This window comes from Sus scrofa, chromosome 6, assembly GCF_054392235.1.
Source record: "Sus scrofa isolate SSC_HxYL_T2T_F1_AM1 chromosome 6, Sscrofa_HxYL_maternal_Yorkshire_Landrace_v2.0, whole genome shotgun sequence".
Classification (NCBI taxonomy): domain Eukaryota; kingdom Metazoa; phylum Chordata; class Mammalia; order Artiodactyla; family Suidae; genus Sus; species Sus scrofa.
Genome location: NC_139388.1, coordinates 151,745,043 through 151,763,510, shown reverse-complemented (window position 1 = coordinate 151,763,510; position 18,468 = coordinate 151,745,043). Strand labels below are relative to the sequence as shown.

General features: G+C 43.7%; 1 long non-coding RNA gene across 2 annotated transcripts; it reads left to right on the top strand.

Moving 5' to 3' along the window:
• Window positions 1-110: 110 nt before the first annotated feature.
• On the top strand, window positions 111-16,403 carry LOC146402888 (uncharacterized). Of its 2 annotated transcripts, XR_014808077.1 has the most exons (3): window positions 111-403; window positions 998-1,057; window positions 16,331-16,403. It is a non-coding gene; the product is annotated as an uncharacterized LOC146402888 (long non-coding RNA). The 2 variants fall into 2 exon arrangements; XR_014808076.1 differs by lacking the exon at window positions 16,331-16,403 and having other exon boundaries at window positions 164-403; window positions 998-2,741.
• The last annotated feature ends 2,065 nt before the right edge of the window (window positions 16,404-18,468 follow it).

Sequence of the window (18,468 nt, the reverse complement as noted above, 5' to 3'; positions counted from 1 at the left end):
GAGAAAAACAAAAGGGAGACGAGACACAACTCCGAAGGAAGGAGATGTGTGTGTGTGTGTGTGTGTGTGTGTGTGTGTGTGTGTCTGGGTCTGGGTGTGCGCGCGCACTTGCTCGCCCTTCCCTCCTAAGCTCGGAGAAGGGAGGCTCCCGCAGCGAGCTGGCAGCATCTTCCCACCTAGGGAACCCCGTGACCCGGGTGGGTCCAGACTGAACCTCCTAGCCGCGGCGGTCGCGGGTCCGGGTCTCACACTCGGGTCCAACGCTCAGCGAAGCTGTCAGCTTGGTCCTTTCCTCTGGCCGCCTCCACTTGCCCGTCCACCCCAGAGGTCGCGCTTTCCCGGCGGGTGTACGGTTCTGGGTTACGTGTAGAGAAATCTCACTAACACCATGAAGGAGGAAATGGTAAAGTTTAAAGGCTACTGTATTTCTCAAGGTTTAAAATAGTTTGCTTCGGCGCTGTTATGCTTGACAACCGCGTGAAAACACTATGCAAAATCTAATATTGGTTCGAATCCTTTTTTCCTCTCTTTTTCTACTCCCTTTTCTCTCTCTTCCGAAAGCTGGACACACCCTTGTGTTCTGTTGCGTGGGGTGTGTTATGTGGCGACGGACCATCCATCGCGGATTGACTTACTTAGGAAGAAATTTTTACTAAATGGTTGTTTAGGGTCCGGGAGCCTTGTTTAAGAAAACAGTTGCATGGAGCAAGGTGGATTTGTGTTACCCTCATCTCATTCACATTCAGAGGGCGTGATCGACATTGCATTCTCTCCTGTGTCTCGTGTTCGGGGGTTGCTGGAGAAAAAAAAAAAAGTTATTTGGGAACTCTGCCACATTTTTCAATGAGATACAGAATTTTGTGCTTTTGTTTACTACTGTATTTCCTCTGGCCACTTTCACTTTTGTTTCTCTTTAGTTTCCTTTCTGGTTTCTTGTCCTTTTTCGAAATTCAGCAGAAATGGACTTTTGAGTTAACTAGAGTTCCTCACTTTACAGGCGAAGAAACCGAAGCCCTGAGGAGTGACAGAATTGCTCCAAGTCACACATTTAATTCGAGTAAGCCCTGCTCACCTGATACTTGTTAGAGGAGTGGCGATAGAGAGTGAGAGAGGGGGAAGCTAACTGAGCGACCTAGAGCAGCAGTTCTGCTCTGAAATTCGTATCCTAGACATTAAAGATGGAGCGTGCTCACCAGCTCATTCACGTCCTGGGAATGGGGTAAACTGATGACTTCTTCAAAATCTCCCCTCTTGTGATTTGACACCACAGATTTTGACATCTGTTAATGCAGGTTCTGCATCACCTTTCCCGGGAATGTTTGCCATCTCACTGAACAACCCTCCATGATTGCTATGAATGATTTTTCCTAGACTCACAGAGGTGACCACTCCCCCTTTGTACACCCACTGTGTCCGTTCTATATTAGTTTCATGGTGCCTTTCACACTTCACTGTTCAGGACAGTTGATGCATCTCCCTGAGCTCCAGAGTGGGCTGTGAGGATCAGGGCCATGTTCATGCTATATTTTCTATGTTTAGTACCCTGCCTGGCAACGAATGAGCCAATGAAGGTCTGAAGAGGATTTTTTTTTTTTTTCTATAATGCCTTCCCAACCAATTATCTTTAGGAAATTCCAGCCATGTCTTTGGTGAAAGCAGAAAGCCGGAGATGCTTACTGATTTTTACACCTTTACAGACCATTTTTGGCAGGCTTCTTATTTACAGAGCCAAGCAAAACATAATTAGCTTTCTTAATTTTTTTTTTCTTTTTAGGGCCGTACCCTTGGCATATGAAAGTTCCCAGGCTAGGGGTGGAATGGAGCTGCTGGCCTACATCACAACCACACAGGATCTAAGCAGCATCTTGGACCTACACCACAGCTCACAGCAAGGCTGGATCCTTAACCCACTAAGCGATGCCAGGGTTTGAACCGGCATTCTCACGGATAGTAGTTGGGTTCGTTACTGCTGAGCCATGACGGAAACTCTGCTTTCTTGATTTTTTTTTTTAAACCAACTGTCATCTCCCCTCTTTTTACAATAATTGCTTTTCCCTCTTCAAATAACATATAATTCATAGAATTAGTTATGCCAACACTTGCCCTTTGACTTTTGCTCTCATAGACTCCAAAAGATTGGTGAAGTTTAAACTGATTTTACCCCGCTCAGCCTGGAAATAAATGATCAGAGGCAGCATTCTTTTTTTTTTTTTTTTTTTTTTGCTATTTCTTTGGGCCGCTTCCGCGGCATATGAAGGTTCCCAGGCTAGGGGTCCAATCAGAGCTGTAGCCGCCAGCCTACGCCAGAGCCACAGCAACTTGGGATCCAAGCCGCGTCTGCAACCTACACCACAGCTCACAGCACCACAGCTCACAGCAACGCCGGATCGTTAACCCACTGAGCAAGGGCAGGGACCAAACCCGCAAGCTCATGGTTCCTAGTCGGATTCATTAACCACTGCGCCACGACGGGAACTCCAGAGGCAGCATTCTTTATGAGACTCTGATTCTTCCTGGAACCCAGTGAAGTAAGTGAGGAGGCTGACAGTTGAACAAGCTGAAGAGGGCTGCTGGAAAGACGTCAGTGTCTGGACAAAAAGTGCACATTTGCACCTTTGAAAGACTGGAGAATAGCTGACATATGTTAATTATATTTACAGCTGGGAGGGGGGTCTGGACTATCGCAAATGAGCGCATAAACGTCCAGTTCAATGAGGTTCCATTACATATCTGAACATGAACTGCATGTATTCCTTTGGATGGGGCAGAGTAGTTGGTGTTACTGATCATAATATCTAAAAGCCATGTGTTTCATCCCAGGTAATGAATGCGAGAGTAATTTTAAGAGCAATAATACCAACTTTCAGCAAGGTGGGCATGAAGCCTAGTTGTATGTAAAGTCACGTGCTCCCTTAAATGTAAAGCTAAACACAGAAAACAAGATTCGCAGTTCAAAAATACAGGCAGTACCTCCATATCGCTTGTCTTCCACACTGAAGCACTCACATGGTTTTAAAGATCAGACTTTAGGAGTTCCCATTGTGGCACAGCGGAAACGAATCTGACTAGGAACCATGAGGTTGCAGGTGCAATCCCTGGTCTTGCTCAGTGGGTTAAGGATCCGGCGTTGCCATGAGCTGTGGTGTAGATCACAGACAGCTTGGATCTGGCGTTGTTGTGGCTGTGGCGTAGGCCAGCAGCTGTAGCTCCAATTAGACGAACCTCTGTATGCTGCAGGTGCAGGCCTCAAAAGCAAAGTAAAATAAAGATCAAACTTTAGTCTTCTGGGGAACTACAGAGCTACTGATTAGAGAGAGCTCTTATAGGCACAGTCATCTTTCATCTTTCCAACATCCACTTGAAAAAATGACAATTCTCGGTGTGTGAGACGGACTATGGAATCAGGTCCTGATCTCAGCTCTGCTGATCTATTAGCTGTGTCATCCTAAGTAAGTTATTCATCCGTTCTGATTCTGTTTCTTTACACATAAAATAAGGATGACAACGCCTAGCTCAAAGAGGAGTTTTTAGAATTGAAATTTAGCCAAAACTTCATAAAATAGGTGTCAAGACATGGCATGATACTTGGAACATGATTTTTAATAACAAGTAGCTGTAATAATGTTATTATATTTTTATTTACCCTATGCACTTTCTAGAATTATTCTATCCATCTTGGCTTCCTGCTCTTGACCTTTCAACAAACCTGCCATGGGTGAAAGTTCTGTGACTATGAAGATAAATAATAAGTCTGCCTCCAAGTTCATACGGCTTGGAAAAGACACATATGTCAATAACTATACTGATGCTGGTGGACTGAAGACACGTACTTGGTTCATACTACTTTATGATGAGCTACCTGAGAAATATTTAATTAAGATCTAGATTTAATAATATGTAGGCAATAAGATATATACACCTCAATGTTCATTGCAGCACTATTCACAATAGCCAAGACATGGAAGCAACCTCATATTCATCAACAGAGGAATGGATAAAGAAAATGTGATAAATACACATACATACATATACCATTGTGTGTGTGTATACTTAGCCATAAAAAAAAAAATGAAATAATGCCATTTGCAGCAACATGGACGGACTTAAGAGTTAGCACACTAAGTGAAGTGAGCCAGAGAAAGACCAATATCATATGATAGTGCTTACATGTGGAATCTTTAAAAAAAAGATACAACTGAACTTACAAAACGGAAATAGACCCATAGACATAGAAAACAAACTTGTAGTTTGAAAGCAGGATGGGGATGGATAAATTGGGAATTTGGGATTAACATATATACATTACTATATATATATATAAAATAGATAACCAAAAAGGACCTAGTGTGTAGCACAGGGAACTATGCTCAACATTTTATAATAACCTATAAGGGAAAAGAATAAGAAAAAGAACATACATGTAGGGTTATGTATGTATTATATATACATTTGTGTATATATATACATATGACTGACTTTGTTGTGTACCTAAAACTAACAGAACATTGTAAATCAACAATACTTCAACTCAAAAAAATTAATAAAAGGGAATTCCCGTAGTGGTACAGGGGAAAAAATTAATCTTACTAGTATCCGTGAGGATGCGGGTTCGATCCCTGGCCTCGCTCAGTGGGTTAAAGATCCGACATTGCCATGAGCTATGGTGTAGATAGCAGACAAGGTTGGGATCCTGAATTGCTGTGGCTGTGGTAGGCCGGCAGCTGCAGCTCCAATTTGACCCCTAGCCTGGGAACTTCCATATGCCATGGGTTCGGCCCTAAAAAGCAAATAAATAAATAAATAAAGTAAAAGGAGAGAGGCAATGACAAAACTTGCGTAAGTATTTAGGAAAATGCAAAAAAAAAAAACAAAAACAAAAACAAAAAACTTCACATTTTTACATAAATAAGGAAGGTTACCTTAACAACTCCATCTAATGAGCATTATGCTGCAGCTTTTGAAAACAGTTTTCTGGTCCCATGGGCCATTGAAGAGGCAGGTTTCTTTGGCATTTGTGTGAAAAATATGCCAGGCTGTACCTCTAAAGTCATGCTGGACAGGAGCCCCTGCTGTGGTGTAATGGGATCGGCAGCATCTTGGGAGTGCTGGGACATGGGTTAGTTCCTGAAACTGGCACAGTGGGTTAAGGATCTGGCGTCACCATAGCTGCTCACGGCTCGGCCCAGATCTGATCCCTGGCCCTGGGCTGCCCCCCCCCCATAAAAAAGTAATGTTGGACAAATGTAGTTAATAGGAAGCCCTTCTGGTTGTTAATTAATCACACCGCCTTAATCAAGACCTGTTTTCTGAGCAACTTATTCCCAGCCCTGGGTCAGATGCTAAAGAAACAAAGATGATGAAGATAGGCTTTGCCCTTAAGGAACTCATTCAACACGTATTTATTGATTACCTACCAGGGATATGATAGTGAACAAGATCTTGAGGTTACCAGTGGGAGACTGATAAACACATATCTTTCCAGCTTCCTCAAGAAGCATGGGACAGCACAGGGTTTGAGCAAGACAATAGGTATACATATGTGTGTGTGTGGCGTGGGTGTATATATATGTATATATAGTCCCTGGCCCATCCTCAAAAGATCTTTTTTCTTTGAAATAAAGAGCAACTCTTGAAAGAATAGTTTGGTCTCTACAGCCCCAGTGGACCTGGGAATCTCACTAGCGCGAGGCGGAATTGTGGAGTGAGCGAAGTTCTTTTTAATTCTCCTCCAGTCAGGGCTATTTAAGCAGCGTTCTGGTCTCTCAGTTCCTGTCTTTCTGAACTATTTTGGTTTTCAAAGGACTTCTACAATGATCATTCTAAAATACCAACCCAATTATATGATTCCCCGGGTTAAAATTTTTCATAGTGCCCCATTACCTCCCAAACATGGCACACAAGATTCCTTATGATCTTGCTCTGCCAAGCCTTCTAGCCTCATCCTCCATAAGACCCACATGTAGGGGTACCAGGCATAGTAAATAAAAACGTAGGCTGCCCAGCTAAATTTAAATTTTGGGTGAACAACAATTTTTTATAAAGTATACAGGACATACTTATACTAAAATATTGAGGCATTCCCTTGCAGCTCAGTGGGTTAAGGATCCAGCATTGCCACTGCTTTGACTCTGGTTACAGCCGTGGCTAAGGTTTGATCCCTGGCCTGGGAACTTCCGCATGCTGCAGGTGCAGCAAAGAAAGAAAAAACAAATACATGTTTTAAATAAATAAAAATAAGGTATTCATTGCTTATCTGAATTCCAGACATAAGTAAGCATCCTGTATTCCATCTGGCAGCCCTCCCTATCATGCCAGCCTGATTAGTTTACTTACCATTCCCCACGAGGCTCTTTATACCTTTGTTGGTGCTTGGTTATCCTCTCTGTCCTGTTCCTTATCCAAATGATACTCTTCTGCTGCTTTTTCACATTTTTTTTTCTTTTTCTTTTTTTTTTTTTAGGGCCACACCGGCAGAATATGGAGGTTCCCAGGCTAGGGGTCGAATCAGAGCTACATCTACTGGTCTATGCCACAGTAACACAGGATCCTTAACCCACTAAGCAAGGCCAGGGATTGAACCTGCATCCTCATGGATGCTAGTCAGATTCATTAACCGCTGAGCCATGACGGCAACTCCTGCTGCTTCTTCAAAAGCCACTGATGGGATCTGGAACTCTGCAGGTGTGAGCTTAGGCTCCAGTGTGCTGGAGACGGGCCTGGCCACCTGTGTGCTTTGTTTCATATCTGGACTTCTGCCCCGGTTCCTGTTCATCTTTTCCATTCTCCCTCCTGCAACTGCAGCTCTGCCCTGAACCCCAATTTACTTGGCTGGGACGCACACATGGTTTTTCATTCTTGCCAACTCTCCCTGAGGCTGTGGGGCTAATGTCTTTCTCCCGGCTCCTGGCTGGGCTCCTGACTGAACTAGATGGATCGTTGAAACCTGTCTCAGATACTGCCTCCTTCCTGTCTTGGGTGCTACAGAGGCTAAACAAGAGACTCAAGAGGAAGTTTGTGAAAGTGGTTCGTAAATTATGAAGTCTTTATGGTGGTAATTTAGGATGGAGACTAATTACAAGCTCTTTCATCTGGTCCTGTACATGAAAACCTCTCTCTGATATGCTCTGGGAGTTCCCATTGTGCTCAGCTGAAACAAATCTGACTAGGATCCATGAGGACGCAGGTTCAATATGTGGCCTTACTCAGTGGGTTAAGGATCCGGTATTGCCAGCAATGCCGTGAGCTGCTGTGTAGGTCACAGACATGGCTTGGATCCTGCATTGCTGTGGCTGTGGCATAGGCCAGCAGCTGCAGTTCCGATTCGACCCCTAGCCTGGGAACCTCCATATGCCACAGGTGTGGCCCTAAAAGACAGAACAGACTAGAACAGAACAAAACAAAATAAAATAAAATGCTCTGGATCTCTCTGTATCTGCTCATATCTGGTGATAGATGATGCTGAAAATCATGTGGAAATTTTTCCAAATGTCCTCTAAATTTCATTAGTGCACTCAACCACCCTAGCTATTGCATTATGAATGGATCTGGACCAGCGGCTTTAATTTTTAAAATTTTAATTTTATGATCCAGGACGCACCCCTTCATGACCGAAACCAAAGTCTCATGAACTACATCACTCTCTGTGTGTGTAATAAACTCTGATATTTTCTCTTCTCTTTCATCTCTTAACAATTGGTCAACCCATCAAGTTAATTTCATCACTTTGTGCAACCTCCACCAGGAACCACCTTGCCCACAGAAGGAGTTGAGCCACCTCAGCTGAGGCAAGTCACAGTTGTCCATTTTGATAAAATCAGTAAGCCGAATACTGCAGCCAGACTTTCTAACCTGCCTGAGGGTAGTATACAAAGTTCCTGGCAAGGCCTTTTATAAAAAGGGTTAGCTGCAGAATTATCACAAATGGCAACTATAGTCAGAATAGAGGGATATGTGCAGGGAGAGGGGTAATTTTTTCTCAAACTTAAAAAAAAAAAAATTAAGAGTTCCCGTCGTGGCGCAGTGGTTAACGAACCCAACTAGGAACCATGAGGTTGTGGGTTCGATCCCTGGCCTCGCTCAGTGGATTAAGGATCTGGCATTGCCCTGAGCTGTGGTGTGGGTCACAGATGTGGCTCAGATCCCGAGTTGCTGTGGCTCTGGCGTAGGCCGGCGGCTACAGCTCCAATTAGACCCCTAGCCTGGGAACCTCCATATGCTGCAGGAGTGGCTCAAGAAACGGCAAAAAGACAAAAAAAAAAAAAAAAAAAAAATTCCTGGCTGGGTTAAAAAGACATTTTAGGTTTCTGAGATTCCACTTTGGTTTCACAGTTAAAGGTAAATGAAAGTTTTCTCACTTACTGCTGTGATTTTGTTTGACTCTCCTTTCCCGTAAATGGTGAACAGGTTAATCTGATATTCAGAAGCTGGGCAATATTAGATCCCAGAGAAAACAGGGAAAGTATATGGAAAGGAAGTATTGTTCAGCTGGAGTGGAAAGAAGACGAGCAACCTAAGCACTTCTGTTACAGGTAGTCAGTCCAGCTACTAGAATGCACAATTTTCTCCCCCTAACCCCGCTTCTTTCACTCAGGGCTGCCTCGTTCATTTTTCCTTATGGTGGGTTTTATTTTTGTCTGTTTTGCTGGCCTTGAAAAGACCAGTGTCAGATTAGTGATGGCCCAAAAACTGGATTGGAGAGAATTTAAATTCTCTTAAGAGGGACTTCCCACCATGGCTCAGTGGTTAATGAACCCAGCTAAGAACCATGAGGTTGTGGGTTTGATCCCTGGCCTTGCTCAATGGGTTAAGGATCCGGTGTTGCCATGAGCTGTGGTGTAGGTCACAGACTCAGCTCAGATCCACCATTGCTATGGCTCTGGCATAGGCTGGCAGCTACAGCTCTGATTAGACCCTTAGCCTGGGAACCTCCATATGCTGCGGGTGCAGCCCTGGAAAAGACCAAAAAAAAAGACCCAAAAAAAAAAATTCTCTTAAGATAGCAAGCCAAGAGGAATTAGAGCAGCTAGTGTAGACCACCGTTTGGGTACAAAGACTTACAGAGAAATAACGTGGTGATCAAATAAGGGAAATCAAGTCAAGGGGAGATTTTGTTTGTTTATTTGTCTTTGAAGTGCTTGAAAAAAATTCATACACTGATGGAAATGATCCAAGAGAGGAAAAGTTGATGATGTAGGATGGAGGGAGGATTTGCAGGTCCCGTGTCCTGACTGTGCTGGGGGAGGGGGAGAATGCATAAGCGGAAGATTTATGTAGGATCACTACGTGTGCAGGGAGCACAGGGTATGGACACGTGGACGTGGTAAGAGTGAGCGGAAGTTCTCTTCTGATTCTTCAGTTTTCTCCATGAGGGAAGAAGCACAGTCCTCAGCTGAGAGCGAAGGTGGGGGTCAAGAGAGGCACAAGGGTAAAACGGCCCCTGAACAGACAGTGACCCTATGCGCGTAGAATGCAGGGAATTGAATAGATCAGGAAGATGTAGGATGTTAGCTGGGCAACAGTGATGCCGAGACCAGCTCAGGAGGATGGGGCCAAAGAACGGGTGCTGTGAAACTTAAGGAAAAAAAGTTAACATAAAACAAGGCACAGAGACATTTACCTTAAGTAAAGGTGGGAACCGGGGGACTCAAGGTCTCAGGGACCAAGAGCCCTGCCGCAAGAATCCACACCGCTTTTATTGTGCTCTTTAGATGAGCTCAAGGGAGGAGTGGCTATGGGTGGATGATACAGGATTTGTTTACTATTATATAAGTTCTTTTACTATTTAAAAAGCCACTTAGGTGGTAAAAGGTTAAGCTCTTACTCTGACCTCTAGGCATATAACAGTTCTTTTTTTTTTTTTTTTTTTTTTTTTTTTTTTTTGTCTTTTGTCTTTTTGTTGTTGTTGTTATTGCTATTTCTTGGGCCGCTCCCGGGGCATATGGAGGTTCCCAGGCTAGGGGTCAAATCGGAGCTGTAGCCACTGGCCTACGCCAGAGCCACAGCAACGCAGGATCCAAGCCGCGTCTGCAACCTACACCACAGCTCACGGCAACGCAACGCCGGATTGTTAACCCACTGAGCAAGGGCAGGGACCGAACCCGCAACCTCATGGTTCCCAGTCGGATTCGTTAACCACTGCGCCACGACGGGAACTCCTATAACAGTTCTTAAGCTTAAATCACTTATGTCTTTAGGTCTTTGTTCTTAAGCTTAAGTCATTTACCAGCACTGTGACTGTTTTTCCAAGCAGGAAGATGGGATAAAGTAAGACAAGAAGATGGGATAAAGTAAAGAAGGACAAGATGGAGTTTTCAAAGAAACATGTCTTGCGACACAGTGAGGCCCTCTTTAAGTTCCTGGCGACAAGCTTAAAATGAGAGCAGTATAGGCAGAAAGTTGAATTTACGGGGTTGTGATTTTGCAACCAGCAGGATAGAATTAAGATGACCAAGGGAGTTTAGGGAGTGATTAGATTATTGATTTTTTTTTTTTTTTTGCCTTTTTAGGGCCACACCCAAGGCATATGGAGGTTTCCAGACTAGGGGTCGAATCGGAGCTATAGCTGCTGGCCTACGCCACAGCCACAGCAACATGGGATCCAAGCTGCATCTTCAACCTACACAGCAGCTCATGGCAACAGCGGATTCTTAACCCACTGAGAGAGGCCAGGGATGGAACCTGTGTCCTCATGGATGCCAGTCAGATTTGTTTCTGCTGAGCCACGACAGGAACTCCTATTCTGAATTTTAAGTTGAATTAGAGGGAATGCAGGGCCACCAGGGGTGAAGGACAATATAAAAAAAGGTGCCTAAGATGCTCTTCCCTCTGGTCTTTGCATGACTGGCTCCCTCTTGTGGTTCAGCTGTTCTCTGATGTTACCCTTGTCATTCTCTTCCGAGTACTTTCCGTATCTTCTTTTTACCCATACTTTGGTGACATTATGAGTTAGGTTTCAGACCACCTCAATAAAGTGAATATTGCAAAAAAGCGAGTCACACGCATTCTTTTGGTGTCTCAGTGACTCTAAAAGTTATGGTTACACTGTACTGTAGCCTAGTAAGTATGCCATAGCATTATGTCCAAACAAATGTACACACCTTAATTTTAAAATATTTTATTGCTAAAAAATGCTAACCATCATCTGAGCCTTCAGAGAGTCCTAATCTTTTTGCTGGTAGAGCACCTTGCCCTGACGTTGAGCGCTGCTGACTGATCAGGGTGGTGGTTGCTGAAGGCTGGGCTGCAGCAATTTCTTAAAACATAGCAGTGAAATTTGCCATGTTGACTTTTGCTTGCTCTTTGCCCACTCCTGCAGCTTATGGAAGGTCCCATAAGGGAACTGAATTCAGGGACTGAATCGAGCTGCAGCTGGGACCTACATCACAGCTGCAACAACACCTGATTGTTGACCAGCTGTGCCGCAGAGGAAACTCCTGCCATACTGACCGACTCTTCCTTTCACGAAAGATTTCTCTGTGAGCATGAAATGCTGTTTGATAACTTCTTTCAAAATTGGAGTCAAAGGAGTCCCCTGTGTCTCACTGGTTTCAGGATCTGGCATTGTCACCGCTGTGGTTCGTTGTTGCTGCTGTGGCCTGGGTTTGATCCCCGGCCAAGGAACTTCAACATGCCACATGCGCAGATTAAAAAAAAAAAAAAATTGGAATTAATTCTCTCAAACCCTGCCACTCCTTGATCAACTAAGTAAGTTTACCTAATATTCTAAATCTTTTGTTGTCATTTCAACAATCCTCCCAATATCTTTACCGGGAACAGATTCCATCTCAAGAAACCACTTTCTTGGTAATTTAGGATTCAGCACTTTTACCACTTCAGCCCTGGTTCAATTCCTTATCTAGGAATTGAGATCCCATATCATTCCATGGCCAAAACAACCCCACCAAAAAACCCAAAAAACCTCTCTCTTTCCTCACCCATAAGAAGCAACTCTTCATCCACTAAAATTTTATCATGAGATTGTAGCAATTCAGTTATATCTTTAGGCTCCACTTTTTTTTTTTTTTTTTTAGCCTTGCCCAAGGTATATGGAAGTTCCCAGGCCAGAGATCAAACCTGTTTGATCGATCGGTCTGTCTGTCTGTCTACCTATCTATCTGTCTATCATCTATCTAGATATCTATCTTTGCCTTTTCTAGGACAGCACCCGTGGCATATGGAGGTTCCCAGGCTAGGGATTTAATCAGAGCTGTAGCCGCCAGCCTACACCAAAGCCACAGCAACGCAGGATCCAAGGCACGTCCACGACCTACACCACAGCTCATGGCAACGCCAGATCCTTAACCCACTGTGCTAGGCCAGGGATTGAACCGCAACCTCATGGTTCCTAGTCTGATTTGTAAACCACTGAACCACAACAGGAACTCCTTTATCTCTATACTTATCTGCATCTTTATCTCTTAGCTGTCATCTATTTATCTTTTTTATCCATTCATCCATCTATTTATTTATATGTATCTATCATCTATCCATCTACCTGTCTCTCTGTCTGTCTGACTATCTATCTATCTATCTATCTATCTATCTATCTATCTATCTATCTATCTATCTATTTCTGGTATATTTCACACTGCTAGACTACAAGCCCCCTACGAACAAGGACTTTGCTCATTCATTTTCATCCTTTGATGCCACAGCACTTCTCTGGCGTAGAAAAGACCAAAAGCATATGAATAGAAGAACAATGAATGACTAGACTAGGATTTGAAGGTCTTTATTGTTCCTTTCCTGCTCTTCTGCCTATGCTCCTGTTTGTCGGTTTTCTCCTTCTAATCTCTACCGAGAAAAAGGAGGTCCACCCCTGACCGACATCAGAACTCTCTGCTAACCTGTCCACTTCAGGCCTTCTACAAGGCGTTCTGAGGGCGAGGAGAGGCACACTCAAGGAGAATTTTACCACAGTTATGCAGGCCTTGGATATTTCAGAGGTGAACCGGAAAGGGTGCCAGAAAGACACATTAGCTTTCCATTTCGTTTTCTTTAAAACATGTTAATTAGCGTTGCGGCTGTGGTGCAACAGGATCAGTGGCATCTCTGAAGCACCAGGATGCAGGTTTGATCCCTGGCCGGGCACAGTGGGTTAAAGGATCTAGTGTTGCCGAAACTCGGGCCTAGGTCGCAACTGTGGCTTGGATCTGATCCCTGGCCTGGGAACTCCATCTGCCACGGGGTGTCCAAAAAAGAAAGAAAAAAAATCATGTATTGAGGTTTAATTTACATGCCATAAAATTCATCCATTTTAAGTGTAAACTTTGTTAAATTGCGGTGAGTTCATACAATTATAGAACCATAATAACCACAATTCAGTTTTAGAACACTCACACCACCAGAAAAAAAAAATCCCTGTGGCCTATTTTCAATCCATCTCTGCTCCCACCCCCAGCCCTAGGCAACTGTCTCTACAGTTTTGCATTTCCTGGAATTTTCATGGAAGTGCAATCATACCATAGGTAGTCTTTTGTGACTGCCTCCTTCCATTTAGCATGACACTTTTATTATGTGTAATAGCTCTATACATGTGTAACATTTTGTTTATTGATTTACCAGTTGATAAACACTGCTTCCAGTTGGAGGACTATTATGAATAATAGCCATATGACTATGTGTATACGGAGTTCCCACTGTGGCTCAGTGGTAACGAACGACTGGTACCCATGAGGATGCGGGTTTGATCTCTGGCCTTGCTCAGTCGGTTAAGGATCTGCTGTTGCCATGCGCTGTGGTGTAGGTTGCAGATGTGGCTCAGGTCCAGCGTTGCTGTGGCTGTGGTGTAGGCTGGCAGCTACAGCTCTAATTTGACCTGGGAACTTCCATATGCCACAGGTGTGGCCATAAAAAGACAAAGGAAAAAAAAAAAAAAAAAGACTATTTGTATAGGAGTTCCCGTCGTGGCGCAGTGGTTAACGAATCCGACTAGGAACCATGAGGTTGCAGGTTCGGTCCCTGCCTTTGCTCAGTGGGTTAACGATCTGGCGTTGCCGTGAGCTGTGGTGTAGGTTGCAGATGCGGCTCAGATCCTGCGTTGCTGTGGCTCTGGCGTAGGCCGGTGGCTAAAGCTCCGATTCAACCCCTAGCCTGGGAACCTCCATATGCCGTGGGAGCGGCCCAAAGAAATAGCAAAAAGACAAAAAAAAAAAAAGAAAAAAAAAAGAGTATTTGTATAGAAGTGTTTTGGTGGGCATTTTCATTTCTCCTGGGTAGATATCTAGAAATTTAATTGCTACGTCAAATGATTAGTATATGTTTAACTTTTTAAAAAGTGTGCCAACAAGTCTTCCAAAGTGTCCATCCCATCTTACATTTCCACTAGCAAAATATGTGTTTCTCCATATCCTCACCAATTCTTAGTCTTTTTTGTTTTAGCCATCCTAGGAAGTATGTAGTGGTATTTCATTTTGGTTTTCATTTGCCTTTCTCTGAGCAAGCATCTTTTCATGGACTTATTTGCCATTTGTATATCTTCATGGTGAGGTGATAATTAAAATATTTTGATCACTTTTTATTGGGTAGTTTGTCTTCTTGCTGAATTACCAAAGTTTTTTCCATATTCTGGACTTAAGTCCTTTATCAAATACATGTTTTGCAAATATTTTCACTTTCTTAGTGATTTTTTTTTTTCTTTTACAGTCATCCCCCTAGCATTTGGAAGTTCCCAGGCCAGGGATCAAATCTGAGCAGGAGCTGGGATCTATGCCACAGCTGGGGCAACACTGGATCTTTAATCCCCTGTGTCTGGCTGAGGATTGAGGATCGAACTGGTGCCTCCACAGAGACAAGCCAGATCATTAACCCACTGTACCATAGGGGAACTCCAATGATGTTTCTTAAAGAGCAAAAGTTTTAATTTTGATGAAGTTCAATGTGTTGATTTTGTCTTTGATGGTTCATGCTTTTTGTATCACATATAAGAACTCTTTGGAGTTCCTTCGAGGCTCAGTGGCTTAAGGATCTGGCATTGTTACTGCTATGGCCTCGGTTATAGCTGTAGTTCAGGTTTGATCACTGGGCCAGGAACTTCTGCATATTGCAGGCATAGAAAAGAAAAGAAAAAAAAAAAGAAATAAGAATTAATTTTTGAGTGTTGCTGTTGTATCTTGTGAACTTATTAAACACACTATTAATTTTAGTCATTTTTTTCATGGATTCTTTGTAATTAAAAGAAAAACTTTTTTCAGCTCTATTAAGGTATGTATAATTGGGAGTTCCTGTCATGGCTCAGCGAAAACGAATCTGACTAGCATCCATGAGGATGCAGGTTCGATCCCTGGCCTTGCTCAGTGGGTTAAGGATCTGGCATTGCCGGAGCTGTGGTGTAGGTCACAGATGAGGCTCGGATCCCACGTTGCTGTGGCTGTGGCGTAGGCCAGCATCTGTAGCTCTGATTCAACCCCTAGCCTGAGAACCACCATATGCTTCGGGTACAGCCCTAAGAAGACAAAAAAAAAAAAAAAAAAGAGGTATAATTGACAAAAATTTAATATAGTTAAAGTGTATGACATGATGATTTGATATACATTGTGAAAAGATTCCCATCATCAAGTTAACATATCCATCACCTCATGCCTTTACATTTTTCTTTTGTGTTGTAGACACAAGTTTTACTCTCAGCAAATTGCAATTTTACAATATAGTATACAACGCAACACAATACAGTATCACCATGTTATGTATTAGATTCTAAGACCTTATTCATTTTATAACTGAAAGTTTGTACCTTTTTACCAGCATCTCCCTATTTCCCCCACCCTCCAAGCCCCTGACAGCCACTATTCTTCTCTTTGTTTCTATGAGGTTGACTTTTTTTGGCAGCACCCACACCATGTCGAAGTTTCCAGTCCAAGGATCAAACCCGAGCCACTGTTGCAACCTGCACCACAGCTGCATCCGCACCAGATGCTTAACTGCTGTGCTACAAGGAACTTCCCATCCTGTGTAATTTATCCCACCAAATTCATGCATTCCCATATTTGCACAGTAGATCACAGTCTTTTGGGGGGAGGGAGGAGGTGTGCCCACAGCATGTTTAAGTTTCCAGGCCAGATTGAACCCAAACCACAGCAGCGATTCACACCACAACAGTGACAACTCCAGATTCTAAACCTCTAGGCCACCAGGGAACTCCAATCATAGTCTTTATCCAAGTAAGTTGTGAACAAAAGCTTAGGGCAGGGACAGCTCACTGTGGCATGCCCTTGGAGACCTTTCCTCTGGTCGCCTGTGGTCAGCAATGAGCACTCTCTAGGAAGGGTTGCTCAGTCCAGTATGTATTGACTTACTTAACCTGTGCTTCCCTTTCTTCTGCTATTAAATGCAGATAATTATACCTAATGCAGAGGACTGCTGTAAGGATTATACGATGAAACACCTACCATGCAGTTAGAACAAGGTATGTGCTCAAAAATTTGAGTCAGGGAGTTCCCGTCGTGGCGCAGTGGTTAACGAATCCAACTAGGAACCATGAGGTTGCGGGTTCGATCCCTGCCCTTGCTCAGTGGGTTAACGATCTGGCGTTGCTGTGGCTCTGGCGTAGGCTGGCAGCTATAGCTCCGATTCGACCCCTAGCCTGGGAACCTCCATATGCCGCAAGAGCGGCCCACGAAATAGCAAAAGACCAAAAAAAAAATTGAGTCATTGTTACTTGGGAAGGCAAGAGTTTTATAGTCAACAGCTTGGCCTTTATCTTTTTCTTTTTTTTTTTTTTTTTTTGTCTTTTTGGGGCCACACCCAAGACATATGAAGGTTCCCAGACTAGGGGTCGAATCAGAGCTGTAGTTGCTGGCCTATATCACAGCCACAGCAATGTGGGATCTGAGCCACGTCTGCAACCCACACCACAGCTCACAGCAACGTGGGATCCTTAACCCCCGGAGAAAGACCAGGGTTCGAACCTGCATCCTCATGGATACTAATCAGATTCATTTCTGCTGAGCCATGCAGGAACTCCTATCTTTTTTCTTTCTTTTTTTTTTTTTTGGCGTTACCATGGCATATGGAGGTTTCTGGGGCCAGGGATCGAACCCAAGACACAGCAGCAACCCAAGTTGCTGCAGTGACAATTCAGATCCTTAATCCAGTGCACCACAGGGAACTCCAGCTTGGCCTTTATCTTCATCTTGTAAATTCCTACTGTACCTCCTTAGACAAGTTGTTTAACTTCTCTAAACTTCAATTTTTCATTTTAAAATAATTGTAAGAGCAGAGCCTTTGTTACAAAGTTGTTGTGATGGTTGAATGAAATAATATAAAGTGTTTCACATGTTGCATTACATTCAGTAAGTGTTTGTTGCCATGATTCTTCATGACATTTATCTTGTACACATTTTAATCTCCTCCCTCCACTCTCTAGGCAAGATACTTTGAAAAGCTTGATGATACCAGATTATATCTATAGCATTTCCCTGATCAACCTGTTTGGTAACTGAATTGCTAGTTTGCAGCATTAAGGTTCATTTACTTTTTTTTTTATTTGTCTTTTTAGGGCCACATCCATGGGATATGGAAGTTCCTAGGCTAGGGTTCTAATCGGAGCTACAGCTGCTGGGCTACACCACAGCCACATCAACATGGGATTCAAGCCACATCTGCGACCTACACCACAGCTCCTTCCAATGCCAGATCCCCAACCCACTGAGCGAGGTCACGATTGAAACCGCATCCTCACAGATACTGGTCTGATTCTGTTTTCACAGCACCCCAGCGGAATTCCTGGAGAAGTTCTTTAGCTGATTCCTGTTTGGGCTTCCCTGTGCCTGCTTTTATTATTCTTATACAGTTACTAAGAGTTTGTAACTTCTAACAGCCCCATGTGGGTGCTGCTGTGGAAAATGAAGGAGAAAGAGAATGTTGGGGTGGAGGGGTGCAGAGGGGCAGAAAGGAGAGCACTCTCTGGGGGCTCGAGACTATACAGGGTGGTCAAGAGGAATCAAGCTGCTGGCAGGGAGGCTGAGTGAGCCATGGAAGGAAACTTCCAGCCACCATCTCGGGAGGAGCCCTCTGAAATCTTGGGGAGGTGCTGGACTTCCACAAGCCCTGAGATCAGGGACCCAGCTTAAACATATACACATCTAATATATATGTGTGTGTGTGTGTGTGTGCATATACACATATATGTATGTATGTATATATTACATATGTGTATTCATGTATTATACACATTTTTTTTTTTGTCTTTTTAGGGCCGCACCCGCAGTATATGGACGTTCCCAGGCTAGGGGTCCAATCGGAGCTGTAGCTGCCAGCCTGCACCAGAGCCACAGCAACTCGGGATCCAAGCTGCATCTGCAACCTACACCACGGCTCTTGGCAACACCGGATCCTTAACCCACTAAGTGAGGCCAGGGATCAAACCCGCAACCTCATGGTTCCTAGTCGGATTCGTTTCCACTGCGCCATGACGGGAATGCTGTCGCGTGTTACATATACCTATACATTGTGTGTATGTATATATTTATA